General features: G+C 39.0%; 1 non-coding gene and 1 pseudogene across 1 annotated transcript; both read right to left on the bottom strand.

The window, feature by feature from the left end:
• Positions 1–370: 370 nt before the first annotated feature.
• On the bottom strand, positions 371–16,978 carry LOC148040140 (uncharacterized; annotated as a pseudogene).
• Positions 3,467–3,540, bottom strand: TRNAF-GAA (transfer RNA phenylalanine (anticodon GAA)). The gene has a single exon. It is a non-coding gene; the product is annotated as a tRNA-Phe (tRNA).
• Positions 16,979–17,186: the final 208 nt, after the last annotated feature.

The following is a 17,186-nucleotide window of genomic DNA, read 5'->3' on the forward strand; positions in this document are numbered from 1 at the left end:
AAATGGCATCGGGTGTTTCACGTCTTATTAGAGTGCCGGAGATTTCTTAACTTAAAAAACAAAAAAAGACAACTATACTAAAGCAAAGAGGTACTGGGGCCATGGTGAGTTCAATTGATGGGTTTAGAGCAATTTTTTTTTTACAACAAAGATTGCTATGGCGCAACCCGTTTGGATTGGCCGAATAGGTTCTTATTAATCGATTGTTATTATACAAGAATTCTTGTATCGCTCATGTAGATATTCCATCTACCGGAAACCAAAGGATTCATTGCTTTTCCTTTTTTGTTGAACTTGTATAAACACAACCCTATTTGCACCTATCAGTTATGAACTTGCTATTGTTATGAAAGACAACCCCTAGGCTCAGTCACAGCAACGAGTATTGAACCATCATTCCCACGGCTACAGTACCAGGAGTTGCTGCTGAGCCAGCCCGTTCAAAACAGTACTTCTGTCTAGCAGAAACTATTAGCGACATCCCTAGAACAGTATTCGTATCGTGAACCAATGGCCACTTTTCCGGTCGAAGGAAATGCCTAATAAATAGTCAAATACTGTACTCTTTAGCTACTGTACTCCGGAAACAAAGTAAGGGAAAGCCCCGTACGTCAAGAGCTGCACTGCTATGAATCAAAGACTGTCTGCTCGCCGTTTCTGGCCAGTATTGTGGGTTCAATGGCTTTATACGAATTAGCTGTTTTTGACCCATCCGATCCCTAGAAATGGAAATTGTTAATACTGGCACTGTACCTTAAGTGGGAGATGGAATAGCCCGCATTCATGGTTCGAACAAAGTAATGGCTGGAGAATTGGTAGAATCTGAAGATGGTACAGTAAGCATCACTTTGAATTTAGAATCAGACAATGTTGGCTAAGTACTGATGGGCGATGGTTCGACCATACAGGAAGGGGGTTCCGTAAAAGCAACGGGAAAAATTGTGCAAATACCAGTTAGTAATTCTTTCTTAGGCCCTTAAGCAAGTAAATGCTTTGGCCCAACCGATCGATGGAAAGGGTCAAATCCCAGCTTTTGATTCTAGATCAATTGAGTCTCCCGCACCATATGGGAATTATTTCAAGACGTTCCGGTGGCGGAAAACAACCCGAATCTGCAGGAATTCGGGAAGGTTGAAGCAACGGCCAAACCTCCTTGAGGCTACTGCAATAACGTCATAAGCAATGACACTTAACTAAAGTACTTTATCCTCGCTTTCCACCTTTTATCTAGGGTTAGGAGGATCACGCACCATAATGCCGGATCTCCATCTTTCTTTGTTGGTTGCTCTCCAGTCGCAGAATTATGAATAGTTTCACTAAAAATAAGTTTATTGGCTTGAAAAAAAAAATGAACCAATCCTTTAGCCTGGCAACCTGTACTATTTTTGCTGCCTCTAGCAACTTGTTGCAACTAACTTCATATTCAGGATGAAACAAGACAATAATGCCAGATAGTAAGGAATTACAAGTTTTCTGCACTACAAAAAGCTAATAAATGGACTTGACCCATTATATATTTTTCCAGTAGTCATTTTAGGGGCGTTTGCATGTACTATGGGTCTTGCAGTTCCGGAACCATCAATGATTGGTGAACCAACAAATCCTTTTGCAACTCCATTGGAAATATTACCCAAATGGTACTTTTTCCTTGTCTTTCAAATACTTCGTACAGTTCCCAATAAATTATTGGGGGTCCTCTTAATGGCGTTCATACCGAAGGGCTCATTGACCGTTCCTTTCAGAGAAAATGTAAATATGTTCCAAAATCCGTTTCGACGCCCTAAAATTTTAACCACGAAGGCACTCGCTTGCCCAAAATAAAATGAATTAGTCGGATTGCTGCTTTATGACACTTGCTAGACCTATAAAAAATGTTATGATCTCCAGACCTATAAAAAATATTATGATCACAGAAAACAAACATAATCAATGTGATATAGCCAGTCTTTGCTATGGCATGCGATAAGCCATATTCGCGATCAGCTGCATTGTCTGGCCTGGAAAAGCAATATGCAGCGATGGCAAGCGATTGGCACGTAGGCCTTTTAGATAGAAAGTAACGAAAACATGCAGAGACAGGAATCAGCCAAAGAGTGCGGGAGATCGATTGCAATACTTATCAGTCAAATAATTAGAAATTTGGCATGCTATGATTCAACGGTGCTAACCAAGTGGAAGAGACATCACTCTGTGGGATAACAAGCTGATCAAAACATCTTAGGGAAGGTTTAGCACCTCGATGCTGAAAGCCAGAATCAATGCGCTAATGCCTTTTAGTTAGCGTGCTATGATAATATATATTTATTAATCTGGTTGTTTTTTTTTACCATTATCTTTGTCCCTGCAATCATGATCATTAACTGGATTATGCGGTTTCTTTTTTTTGCATTTCTTATAGCTATTATTTGAATTAGTATCTTGGAGTGAATTGCAAGTTTATTGCTTAAATTGGCTTTTATCTAAAGCTTTTATTTTTTCAGCAAATATTCTTTGGTGGTTAAAGTATTTTGTAAAGTTAAGAAAGATTCGTAACCATATTTCTTTTTCAATAATGCAAATGCAAAAACGGGCTCAATAAGAATCTGTTTTTTTGGAGTTCCAAAGGCTAGCATGACATCATTATGTACGTAAAGACCTAGAGTGTGGAAAGCTAGAAATAAGCTAGCCCAACTTAAATGGGATATTATTGCTTCTTTATGCTCCAACATTCTTGACAATACATTGTCTTTGTTTTGTTCCGTATCATAATCCCTAATGAAGAATATGGCCCCTACCATGATAAACCCAGCAATATATTGGTGATGGGTATAAAGTGGGTGGTAAAATCTTGTGCTATAAAAGCATAAGCAGGTAAGGTGAATCCAAACAGCAAACAAAGCACAACTATGATTCATTTATAGGATTTGAACCTGGTTCGAAGCCATTACTTTGACACCTTAAACTAGCAAATTCTACCATTTCCACTGCTTAAGTTTTGTTCAATCCATAAACACGTGCAGTTCCATCCCCGACCGTTATCACTCAACCGGTCTCATCCACTGACAATTTAGTATAATAGTCGGTAATTCTTCTTTCCAAGATGGTTATTTTGTTGTTCTAGCTTTAAACAATCTCATTTTTTCTTTGATTTGCGTTTCTCTCTTCTTCAATGCCATAAACATTCAAGAGCTAATGCATATTGAGCAATTCTTCCTGCATGTCCACTGACTTGTAGCCGGAACATTTCATCATAAAAGGCCTCTATTCAGGGCGGAAGGGTTAAGGACCTACCCAGTGTAAGGTCCGGGACTTAGGCAATAAAATGAAATGATCACTTTTGGCATCATTTGCAAATAATATCAAAATAAGATTAATGTTAGGATCAAACAAATAGAGAGCTCTGTAGCTTTAGCTAAGACTCATAAGCTGCGGGTTTAATTGCATTTAGTATATAATTGTCCAGAGATTTCAATCTAATAATTCGCTATGTTTAGAAGTGGATTTGAACCACTGACCCAAGGATTTTCAGTCCTTTGCTCTAACCAACTGAGCTACCTAAACCATAAAAGAAATCATTGCCAATTATTATTACATTATCTCTAAAGATTGTTAATTCATTTTGCATCTGTTAGCATTGAATCCGATCTCTCTGTCCTGATTCTTGCCAATATCAGACGGAGGTTTCTTGACTTACTTAATAGACAAAAAAAGGCAATCTCTAGTTAGTAAAGCATTTCGAGGTAGCTCGTTGAGACGAAGCGGTTCAATTGAATCCGCTACTTGCCTACTCTTGGCGCTGCTAAGAGGTGCCCTGTCTGTGAGTTCTACCCCTATGAGTTATTAAATGGTTGTCTCTCTTTCCTAGTTTTCATTGGAGCTGGACGTGGCTATCCAAATAGCCACTTAATGTTAGAAAACGAAACAAACTTCATGATTCTTTGGGCTCGGGTCCATATTCCACCGAAGCCATAGTTTCTTGTGATAATCGATTCGTTTCAGTTGTTTGGCCCTGAAAACTTGTGACTTGCAAGCAAAAGGACTTTCAATCTTAGGTTTTACAAATCCTTCCCAATAGTCAATGCGTGAATACTAAAAAGCATATCTTGGGTCAGTATGGGAACCAGATCATGTTAGATAAAATAAATTAGGATAACGAGCCGCTTCGATACATGGACAGTCCCCGGATCACAAACCAATGGATGTAAGCAAATGGTGCATCAGAAATTTAGCTTGAATACCTAATCTATGTCACTCCATCGATTCTGCCGCCTTATGGGATGACTAGATTGCAAGCGAGAGGTCAGATTACGAATCACTCGGTAATCCACATTGGTGTAACAAAAAAGATGGACGCACGACCTGCAATCCAGATTCCCATAAAATTGCGCAACAAAGACGACTTTTTTGTTTGTAAGGTCTGTTATTGACATAGTTGCCCATGTATGCTATCGATGAGGGCATCCATAGCTTCCTAGACGAGATGACCACGCCCCTAAAATCAGACCAGCACTTAATCCGGCACTTTAGGCGATGAAGCGTGATGTGGAAAGGGGGATAAGAAGCAATCTTATCTACTTTGGAGTTTACGTCTGATGGATTATTCAATCCATATTCATACGATGCAGCCAAGTAAGTGGGGCTAGCGCCCGCAATTACAAAGAGTAATGGGTGATAGGGACTAAAGGAACGATGGCTGGCTAAGTAAGTGGTAACTTTTCTTTTTAGGAACCCAACGTTTGGAATTTTCCAATCACATAAAGGGTCGAACGCCATTCAAATCGTTGCACTTTGCCTTTCCCTCTTCCCTTCAGTCGAGTGGCTGAAGCCCCTCTTCTTTTAGTCAATACGCTAAAGCTCCTCAAAGCTTTGCTTTGCAAAGCAGAGCAAAACAAAGTAAAGCAAATCAAGCAAGAAAGTCTATAAAAAATCAATAAAAATAGCATAACGAATGAGGGACATGACAAAAGGATTGGCCCTTCAAAACATTTCAATATTACGTTTTATAAGCACCTTATTGTAAGTAAGTAAGTTTTTGTGTTCCAACATTATGTTTTTGCCAACACCTTGCGTCTTAACATTATATTTCTAATTATTGCATGCTAAAAAGTTTAGTCTTTGCGTTCTCACATAGGATATAGCGATTTCTAAACACCTTGCTGTTTAGTTATTGCATTTTCGTCACGTCACGGGTTTGCGATTTCTAAGTATGATTTACTTTAAAGCTTACCATTTAAAAAGTGCAAAATACCATTGAAAGCGAAAGGCTAAGCTTACCTGCCTTTATAGTTGATTTCGATGGCTAAGCTTACCTTATTGTATTGAAGATGTTGCTTATCTTTGAAAAAAGTCGATTAACGATAGCCCAAGCAAAAATACCTTTTTGATTTGAATAGACGTTGCCGACAGCTCGTGCCTATAGGTGTTGGGTTGATTCCATGTTACTATTGCCATTACCATTTTTAGAACCTGGCACCAGACTTTTACAAAGGTGATAAGCCAGAGGAAGATGAGATGACGTTAAATCAGCATGCCTCGTTATCTTAGGCGACGCATGTGCTACAATATTGCTAGAGATAAAGAGTTGTGAGGGCGTCCCTGGGTCTTACGTCTCCGCTTATATTGGTTTTTTTACGTATACACTTAGTCGCAGAAAGCAATGTAATCAAATTCCTAAAGGTATTCAGGTTGCCGAGATTGGGTTTATGGTGGTCCACATGCTGATGGACCTCCCAAAATGTTCCTTTCACCCGTTTGATTGCCAAGCAGCTTGTTATCATTACTCGATTGCTCTTGAGTCGTGGTTTCAGGGGATGCAGTGTCGAATGGTGGCAAAGCGATTTGGCTTGGCTCTTAAAAAGCTAGCTTTCCCAATCAAGTTAGAGGGATGAAAAACATACTACATAAAAATGCTAACTTCTAACCATACTTATGAATGAAGAGGGATTCGAACCCCCGGTATTCAAAAGAATGCTTCGGTTTTCAAGACCGACTCTTTAAACCGCTCAAACATCCATCCATTTTTTGGCAAGATTATGAGCCATCAATAATCAACCAACACAGGTTTTTGTAAATTACATGCAACACAAAAGAAAAACAAATAGGTCATATTGGCTGGGATGGGGACCTATTTGATTTCTTTTTTTTCACATCACATCTATTTTGGATAACACTGGTTAATAGATTCCTTTTTTTAAAGCTCAGTTATCTTTTTTTGCTTGTGTAAAGACAATCACTATGTTACGCTTTATTGAACACAACAACTAACATAAGGGTTTCTGTGGAAACTAAACTATGGGAATCCTTTCTAGCAAGTAACTAAATGTATTGGCAAACTTCTAGCAAAGCTTTGACAGTTACGGGCTCCGCTTGACCTTTTCCATTGGCCGTATGGTCGACCAAAATTGATTGTGATTACTGAGGGCAAAAATTTCAAATTGCAGCCTTTTTGCTTGCCAGGTTATGATCTTTTGTCTTGACGCAGGCTATAGCCTAAATTACAAAGAGCTACAAAAGCATGTTGACTTAACGTCATCTCCATTTTTTGTTGCTTTCCATAATACATTGAAATTACTGTAATTTTTAAAGTAGCAATAAAAGGAATATCAGCTAAAGCAACGCATTGCATTGCTTAATAGTTTTAAGTTATCATTTAATGTAATCTACTTTAAGTTTGCAATAAAACAAAACATCAATGATAATGTTGCATTGTGGAATAATAAAGGAGATCTCTGTGATCAAGAAGAATGATTCGTAATAGCTTAAGTTTACTAGAATAACTTTACATGAGTTTGCAGGGGAGAGACAGAAATGTAAAGCTCACCTTTGAAATAACGAACTGATAAGCCTCAAAAGCAGATGTGTCACCTTTTTGTGGCTTCTATAGCGAAAAAAGGGATTCGAACCCTCAACCCCAGCCTTGGCAAGGCTATACTTTTCCATTAAGCTATTTTCCCTGGCTCTCTTTGCACCTTGGCTTTTGAGTTAATTGGAATCATTGATTTGCAATTGACAGTTGATTTTGGCAAGTTCAGACCACCAATCTTAGGAAAGGAAAAAAATTATATATGAAACCACGTAAAATGTTTCGCCTTTCTTATCCCCTACGAGAATCGAACTCGTGTTTTCGACATGAAAAGACGATGTCCTAACCATTAGATGAAAGGGACTTATAGGTAGGCACCTGACCTTATATTTTATGATCAAAATCCTGGCTGAGGATTCGTTAGTTGCTAATGTTTAAATAGTTCTAAGATTTGACAGTAAATAAGTGTGCTAAGGCATTTGCTTTATTACTTTTGTATGTTTTTTGGGCATGTGTTTATTTGTTTACTGGCTATTCTCAATATATGTGAAATTGTTGTCGGTTTATTAAACCATCTAAGCATTGAGTAGAGGACACCATTAAGAACCAAATCGGCCTCATTTAGCATATCACGAGCATTCAACACTTAATTGATTATTATATATTATTGTACCTTTAGTAACTATATCCGCATTAGATCTTCTATTTTATCATCTGAAACAAGTAAGAAGATCTAATCCATATTCAACTTATTAAAGAATGTTAAAAAATAGTAGTTTACTTAAGTCTATGAGAACATTTGTATAAATATTAAAGCAGTGCAATATTGACCTTGTTGAGAGAATTGGATGATAAGGCGCACTTTATGCCAAATCAATTCAACAGTTAATAAAATAAATAGCATAATGGATGCGAGCATGATAAAAGCAAGCATAATTAGCTTTTTAAGCACCTTGTCGTTTTTGTGTTCCAGGATATGGTGCTTTCCAAACACATTGTCGTTCTTGTGTTCTATGGCTAACGTTTTTGCATTTTATGGCGTTTTTCAGACAATAACTTCTTCAGTGCTATAAGAATCAACGATTAGACTGGTCCTTAGTTAGTGGGCATTTGGCCTTGCCGATGATAAAACGTTTTATTGTTAGAAATCGATTTTAGGTTGATATAGAAGACATAATAAATTATTGACTCCTATTCAGTTAAGTGACGTTTTGTCGTTGATATGCTAAAGCTCTTTGGCAAGCGGTTTTCTTATAGTGTCGTTAGCCAACATCTGTTTTCTTGCATAAAGAAACAGTCATTACCAATCGAATAGAAGATAAAAAAAATAAACTAGCATTGCTTTGAAAGGTTTGTATAGATTTGTTTCATATAAGTATTGGTAACGGATGCACTAATCAATCGTTTTGCCATCAAAGTCCTTGAAACAATTACTTCAGATGTGCCGGAAAAGTGCTGGCAAGTCATATCCTATTTCTTGCCAGCAAGAACTTAATATTTAAAGCCATAAAACGCAAAAACTAAACGCCATGGAATGCAAGAACTTACCTTTTTTAGAAAACAAGGTATTAGTGAAAATGCCATAAAACACATTAATGGCAAAGTGTTGACATGTCGTATCCTATTTGAAACTAAATAATTTTAGCCTAAAGGATAACGTGGTTAAAGTTATAAAACACAAGGTACTGACGAACCATAGAATGGCCAAGTATTGACGAGCCATATCTTTTTTTTAAAGGCAAAAACAACATATTTAAAGCTATAACATGCAATAACTAAACGTTGTCGAAAATGCCATAAAACACATTATATTGAAATGTTTTTAAGGGAAGCATGTACATTTTTAAAGGGCCTGGCTACTCTTAAAGTACTAATATGGGTTTGCAAGGTCAGCGTATATCCAATAAGCTAGTTTCATATTAATTTTCTTCATATATCTTTCTATTTATCCAATACCCGAAAAAATCGTTTTGAAATAAAAAGGTTTTCTTTTCAAAGGGAAAAGGAATTGAAACCGATGCATTGTGACTTTAAGATCTTTTACCTTTGTTTGCCATTCATTCCGGCCTCTTTTATCTTTATTCACTTTATGGTTATCCTTACGGGCACATTTACCAAATAACATAATCTGAAACAAAAGAGATTCGAACCCTCAACAGCATGGTTCGTAGCCACGTGTTTTAATCCCCTGGGGGGAGGAGAGGAAGTGAAATGAATGAGGATAAAAACGTGTCCTTTAGCAGGCCTGACATTGCTGCTAGGTGATCTAAGCAAATCGCCCATCTTGCCTTAACATACCAGGCTAGACAAACTAGCAAGGCGATGAACCAAGGCAAAGCAATTCCGTCAAGAGGTGTGCCAGCTTATATGACTTTAATAGTAAACAGCAAGAATGGCATCATTTTAGCTAGGCCATCAAAATCAACGATTTAACCATCAAATAAAATCTATCACGGATCCAGTTAAGGTGCCATCCAATCTCGCAGAAAAAAGATTATTCCAATAGCGCCTTAAGGTGATTTGCTTAGTATGCGCGAAAGCCAGCAATAGCACGTAAAATTATTATTTAAGTTTGAGTCTCGCATCCGGAGAAAATGGAGTTGAACCCTTCTCACCCCGATATTTTTGAATAAAACTACCAAATGGCTAACATCCTGTTTATCATACTATTCATTGTACTATCTTAATCTTTATTCCATATATCGTGATATCTGGTTTAAAGTTTAAACCAATTCTCATACCATCTAAACCGTCGAATCCTAAACTCATTCTTTTCTTGTTGAAGAAACACTATCCTCGATGTTTTGACGGTTTCTTTGATTGCGGTTGCAATTTTTGATATTTATAGCCAGTTTTAATAGGGAGGGTTTATCAAGCCCTCATTTTTATGTGCTGCCGGCCTAGCAAGTCAATATGTAACCATTTTTTTATGAGATACTTTAAAAATCAATTTATCATAATCACACATACATAATCGGAGTGATAAGGGATAGATTGGTACATAACGTTAGATTATTAGACATTATCGTAGCCTAATAGATGTAATCTATATGGTTTCTTCATTTAATAAAAGAAAATCCAAAGCCTCATATGAGTTGCTTTTGTCATTTCAGTGACAGGTTCAATTTAATTCTTTAAAAGATGACACCTGCACAAGCAATAGGTGACTGCACGCTTATTGAGCAAATATCAATTTCAGATAATCATCCTTAGAAATCGCTTCCATGACGATAAGCATGAATGCATAATTGGTTCCACAGATCTCGCTGCACTAGCCATAATAAACTCCCTCTCATTATATAAAAATGAAAGTCTAATTCGAACAACCAGATACGACATCACATTCAACACCTGGAAAAGGTACAACCCAACTATAAAATACATCAGCTAAAGTTATAATCAGACATGAATGAGTTTTAGCCGATACAACCACTCAATTGTCCACTTTTGATAAACATAATTAACCCAATTACAAATCATCCTCTGAAAGCATATAACTGTTGAAAGTTAATAACTATTCATCGGAACTGTTATAGTCCGAATACTCATAAGGTTGGGTTGGCAGCTAGCCATTTCTCAGGCTCATTTGCCACCCTCCAAACTGTACTTGCGAGTCTCCTCGCAAACAGCTCTCCACGCCTATTGGTACTTGAAAAATAAGCTAGTATTTTATGGGTTCTCATTTTAGCTTGCCAGAGATGAGATGTTACGACTTAACTTAGTATATCAACTTTGCCTACTGGCCAGAATTTTCCGACAATCTGTTTTCCCTCCAATGAAACCATGGCCTTATTTTCGGCAAAAAGAAGCAACCTTTTTTTGCTTAAATGGCCATACAACAATATGTTTTATCGAAAACAATATTAACATGTCCAGCAACCTATGGCCACTTTTTTGCAACCTTTAGCTATGGGATTTTACTGTTTCTTGCTTGCTGTGAGCCTTTGAAACCCTAGTAAAATATAAGCGCTGGTCTCCTTTAGTGAAGTGCTCGCGTTGTTGAGATATCGAGCTCCACTCATGATACGCCAGGGTGACCGTTGTGTATTTATGTCACCGACTTGTCAGTTGCAGATGCGGTTGGTACACCGCCCATGAATAATAGCTACATGATAGCTATCCTTATCTACTCTAGTTCGTGGCTCAGTTAGTATGCCACCTTAGTTAGTTGAGTTTGGTTTGAGACCCATATAGAGGGTTCTTCTATTTCTTTGTAAAAGAGTTCTTTTGGCTTACACAACTAAGAAGAGGAAAACTGTTTTCAGCCTCCACCCTTGTGTGTCTTCCCCCATTGTGCAAGCAAGAAAGCTTCAAGTGAGACTCCTTCCTTCTCTCCCACAATCTTGACATGGCATCAGAGCCTTGTTCGTGGTAAGGAGCTCAAGAAAGCAAGCCAAGCTCGCGGTGGTCTGGTAAGAGGAGCAGTGTTGCTTTCATTTTCTGTTTTGGGAGCAGATCTCTGCAGGTAGCACAGCCGAAAATTGCAGGAGTGCATTGTCTCAGGTTGAGACGCCCTTCGCGGTGAAGCAAGAGGGCAGTATATGTTGCGGGTGAGGGCTTTAGCCCTCGGTGACCTTGTTTTTTTGATTTGAGGCCATTTCGGGGCCTGTTTTGCAGACGAAAGTTTTCTGCACGCACTCAGAAAAAGGCTCAGTTTTATGCTGTGCAGCCACTGTTCTACAGGTCGGTGAAAAGTTACTGTAGAAATTGCATCATATGCTTGTGCGCAGAGACATTGGGAGTTTCAGAATCATCCTTGGTTCCTGTTTATGCAAAATCGTCACTAGGAAGTGACTGTGTGGTCAAATACCACTTTCGCCAGTTTTGCAGATTTTCCCTTGTAAGGGTGAAGCTGTGGTTTTTGCAGTGACAGAATTTTTTGCAGTCTTCTGTAATGGCATCTGATTCTCTTTCACAGATTGTCACTGAAAAGCTTGACAAGAACAACTTCCAAGCATGGAAGTTTAGAATGACGAATTTCCTTATGGGAAAAGGATATTGGGAATTTGTTGCAGGAAATGAAGAAGAACCAGTTCTTCCTGATGTTCCCAATCAACAGCAAATGCAGGCATTTAAAGCATGGCATGAGAGAGCCAGGAAAGTTATGTATTGGCTGTCTATCAGCATTTCAGACTCTATGATTGTGCATATTCAGGATGCAAGTACGCCAAAGGAGGCATGGGATACTTTATCAAAAATGTATAGCACAAATACGCAAGCCAGGAAAATGCAGCTCAAGCAAGAGTTGCACAATGTGCAAAGAGAAAACATGAGCATCAACGACTACCACATGAAGGTGAAGAAGATTGCAGATGCACTTACTTCCATTGGGTCACCAGTGGAAGATGATGATTTAGTTTCTGTGACCTTGAATGGTCTAGGAAAGGATTATGCACAGTTTCGGACATCCATTTCAGTTCGTGAAAGATTTCCTGATTTTGAGGAGTTGATTGCTCTTCTAATTTCTGAGGAACAGAGAAATGGTGGTGCATCTTCTTCAGGAGGAACTTCAAAAGAAGCTGTCTTCTACTCAAATGCTGGAAGAGGTAGAGGCAGAGGTAGAGGAGGCCGATTTGGAGGCCGTGGTAGAAATCAGAATATGCAGCAAACTCAAGAAAACCAGTCCTATGGAGGAGGACGTGGTAACTCTAGAGGCAGGGGGAGCCAAAGAGGTCGTGGTGGATGGCAAAGAGGCCAAAATGCAAACAGTAATGTTGAATGCTACTACTGTGGTAAAATGGGTCATATGGCTAAAGACTGCTATAAAAAGCAGAATGACATCATGAATGGAAAACTGCAACAAGAAAATTATGCATCCTCTAGTAGACAGGGTGATGACAGAAATGAGCATCTGTTTATGGTGCAGCACATGAACAATTCTGTGACAAGTGCAGAAGAAAGCAATGATGTATGGTATGTTGACTCAGGTGCATCAAACCACATGACAGGTCATGCAGAATGGATGGAGGATGCAAGGAAAATGGAAAAACCAGGATTTGTGGAGACTGGTGATGATACTGCACATCCTATTGTGCAGATTGGAAAAATTCCCTTGTCTATGCAGGATGGGAAAAAGAAATACATGTCCGATGTATTTCATGTCCCGAATATCACCAAGAATCTGGTTTCTGTTGGTCAAATGGTTGAACAGGGCTTGCAGGTCAGATTTAATCCTCATGGATGCTTTGTTGAGGATATGAAAAATAAAGGTCGCTTGATAGCAAAAGGAAAGAAGAAGGGCAGAATGTTTACATTGGATGCAGACATGTCTGAATTGAGTGCAGCAATGTTTGCACATGGGACCGGTGTAGTTGCAGATATTGATATCTGGCATAAACGCATTGGTCATGTTAATGTACAGCGACTTAAATCAATGCAGGCCCAAAATATTGTTGCAGGTTTGCCGAAATTCAAGGTTGCAGAAATGCATAAGGTATGTGAAGCCTGTCAATTTGGAAAACAGGCAAGGAAACCATTTCCTAGACATGTTCAAGAGAGTAAGAAGCCATTGGAATTAATCCACTCTGATGTGTGGACAACTAAAGCTGCATCTCTTGGAGGCTGTCATTATTTTGTCAGTTTTATTGATGACTATAGAAGAAAAGTTTGGGTGTATTTTATGAAAAAGAAAAGTGAAGTTTTTGGGCATTTCAAAACTCTTAAAGCGATGGTTGAAAAAGAAACAGGCCTGCAGATAAAATGCCTAAGGTCAGATGGAGGGGGAGAGTACCTCTCAAATGAATTTGCAAGGTTCCTGCAGGAGCATGGCATAAAGTAGCAATATTCATGCAGTTATACCCCACAACAAAATGGAATTACAGAAAGGAAAAACAGGCATATTGGAGAGGTATCTCGTGCCATGCTCAATGAAAAAGACTTGCCAGATTTTTATTAGGCTGAAGCAGTTGCTACAGCAGTCTACATAATGAACAGGACTCCCACTGCAGCAATACATGGAATGACTCCAGAGGAGAGGTATACTGGTAGGAAACCAGATATTTCTCATTTGAAAATTTTTGGTTGCATTGCCTATGTACATGTGCCAGATGAGTTGAGATCCAAGTTGGATCCAAAAGCTGAGAAGTGCATCTTTATTGGTTACTCTCTGCAGCAAAAAGGGTATAGATGCTATAACCCTTCTACTCGTAAGTTTACAGTGAGCAGAGATGTTGTTTTTGATGAGATGAGTAGCTGGTATAAACCAGTAAATGTGATTGATGATGTAGATGCACAAAATGGTAATGCTGCACAGAATTCACAGCAGCAGTCACAAAATATTAGTGGACCTGGAGCGTCCTCTAGCAGTGATTCACATTCTTCGCCATGGACAGGCAGATTGAGATCAGGAGAATCTTCTCAAAGTAATGCAGATAGTGGTATGCAGGTATCACGAAAAGGAAAAGAGAAGGTTGATCAGCCCATGTTTGATGTGAATGTAGGTCACTCTTATGTGGATGGTGAATCCAGTGGCTCAGAACAGAGCATTGATGATGAGTTGGGTATTCCTTCTATTGTTACACCTGGAGTAAGGAAGACCAGGGATGTTTTGAGAGCACCTGGGAGTGAACCTACTTTGCGCAGGTCTACGAGAGCTAGGTATCCTGTGGATAGGCTGAAATATGATGGATTTACAGCCATTCACTATGCATATATGGTCAAAGTGATACAGGAACCAGAACCCACTTCTTTTGAGCAAGCCATGGGAAAAGAAAAATGGGAGAAAGCCATGGATGAAGAAATGGATGCCTTGGAAGCAAATGCTACATGGGAGTTAGTACCTTTGCCTAAAGGTAAGAATGCAATTGGCTGTAAGTGGGTTTATAAGGTGAAGCACAATGCAGATGGTTCTGTGAACAGATACAAGGCAAGATTAGTAGTCAAGGGATATGCACAAACATATGGCATTGACTATGAAGAAACATTCAGTCCAGTTGCAAGGATGGCAACTGTAAGAGCAGTCATTGCTATGGCTGCATCAAAGGGATGGTCTTTACATCAGATGGATGTAAAGAATGCCTTCTTGCATGGTGATTTGCAAGAAGAGGTCTATATGGAGCAGCCACCAGGTTATGTGCATGCTGTTCATCCTGAGTTTGTTTGCAGGTTGAAGAAAGCCTTGTATGGCTTGAAGCAAGCACCTAGAGCATGGTCTGACAAGATAGGACAGTATCTTGTCACTATTGGCTTTCAGATTTCCAAGGCAGATTTCTCACTTTATGTGAGAAAAACAGAGAAAGGTATTATGCTACTTGTCATTTATGTTGATGATTTGATTATGACAGGTGACAGTGATGAAGATATCCTTCATGTGAAAATGCTATTGAAGCAGAAGTTTGAGATGAAGGATTTGGGAGAGCTGCGTTATTTCTTGGGCATTGAGGTGATTAGATCACCAAGTGGGATACAGCTCTTGCAGAGGCAGTATGGATTGGACATGCTGTCCAAATATGGAATGACAGGCTGTAAGCCTATTTCAGTTCCTTTGGAGCAGAATGTGAAGCTGAGCACAGATGCAAGTGAGCTTCTAGAAGACCCTACTATGTACAGACGCATAGTAGGAAGTTTGATTTATATGACTATTACCAGGCCATATTTGAGCTATGCTGTTGGATTGGTAAGTCAGTTTATGCAGGCTCCAAGGAAACCACATTTGGATGCGGCTAGATGCATACTCAGGTATGTGAAGTCTACATTGCAATATGGATTATTTTATGAGACTGGGGTTCAGATACAGTTGCATGGATACACTGATGCTGATTGGGCTGGTAGTATTTCTGATAGACGATCTACCAGTGGATATGTGTTCTCTTTTGGGAGTGCTGCAGTCACTTGGAGCAGCAAGAAACAGCCTACAGTTGCCTTATCCAGCACAGAGGCTGAGTACAGGGGCGCAGCAATGGCTGCATGTGAGGTAGCTTGGTTGCATAAGCTACTTTATGATATGCATCAGTCTACAGATGGGCCAGTTGTCATTTATTGTGACAACATGAGTAGTATACACTTGGCAAATAACCCAGTCTATCATGCTAGAACAAAGCACATTGAGGTGCATTATCACTATGTGTGAGAGAGGGTTTTACTAGGTCTTATTGATCTAGTTTATGTCAGCACAGAGGATCAGGTAGCTGACATATATACGAAGGCATTGGGCGTAGAGAAGCTGCGCAAGTTCAGAGACCTGCTTGGTGTGCAGGAATTGGGATTGAGCTCGAGGGGGAGTGTTGAGATATCGAGCTCCACTCGTGATACGCCAGGGTGACCGTTGTGTATTTATGTCACCGACTTGTCAGTTGCAGATGCGGTTGGTACACCGCCCATGAATAATAGCTACATGATAGCTATCCTTATCTACTCTAGTTCGTGGCTCAGTTAGTATGCCACCTTAGTTAGTTGAGTTTGGTTTGAGACCCATATAGAGGGTTCTTCTATTTCTTTGTAAAAGAGTTCTTTTGGCTTACACAACTAAGAAGAGGAAAACTGTTTTCAGCCTCCACCCTTGTGTGTCTTCCCCCATTGTGCAAGCAAGAAAGCTTCAAGTGAGACTCCTTCCTTCTCTCCCACAATCTTGACACGCGTTTGCCTAAACCTATTGTGAGACCTCCATTTCCAAGGTAGACAAAGTTATCGTAGTTGACCCAATGCTTCCTTTTCGATGCTTTAGTAATAATTAAAATAGTTATTGTCAATATATCAAATGTTTCCTATTTCAGAGATGACAAGGTTGGGCCCATTGGGCTCAAAACTATATGCCATTAGTTGTGGTGTTAATGCATTTATTATTTATATTATAATTTAAGCTACCATATATTGCCTGTATCGGAAACAAGAATATATGCCCTTAATGGCTTTGGGAAAGGAGCCATAGGCTTTTTATTGGCTATAGACTAAAAGAGCATTTTCAATCTTATAAGGCTAAATATAAGAAGGTAACATTTCTTTTTTTTGTTTGTTTCTGGCATGCTCTAGTTCCTTGAGTCTTTCGACGCCAAACGCTTTAAGCATTGCGTCTGTTCTGGTAAGCCAGATGTTTTGTGGACTATTTAATTAGTCTGGCTTAGTCTTTGTTGCACTTCTATCATCTTTGTAAAAAGACGCACTCCAATACCGTTAATAACCAATAGCTTTAATGGTAATGGCTGGATCTATTATTTAGCCCATTGCATACAATAAGGCAAAAAATAGTATGGCGATAAACATCGAAATGAAACTGGAAAGAATGGTCCAAATGATCTCTATAGTAGTTCCATGCATTATTCTCCAAGGAATAGGATTTCTCTTAACATGGAAATACCACAAAGTGCGAACCAACATCCATAATACAAAAAGCATAATAATGGTTAAAAAGACTGAAATGTCATGATGTAGGTCAATTATTCCTTACATCATGGGTATGGCTGCGTCTTAA

The sequence above is a fragment of the Lygodium microphyllum genome, chromosome 2, assembly GCF_053477565.2.
Source record: "Lygodium microphyllum isolate KBCC chromosome 2, Lygodium_microphyllum_v1.1.10, whole genome shotgun sequence".
In the NCBI taxonomy this organism is placed as follows: Eukaryota; Viridiplantae; Streptophyta; class Polypodiopsida; order Schizaeales; family Lygodiaceae; genus Lygodium; species Lygodium microphyllum.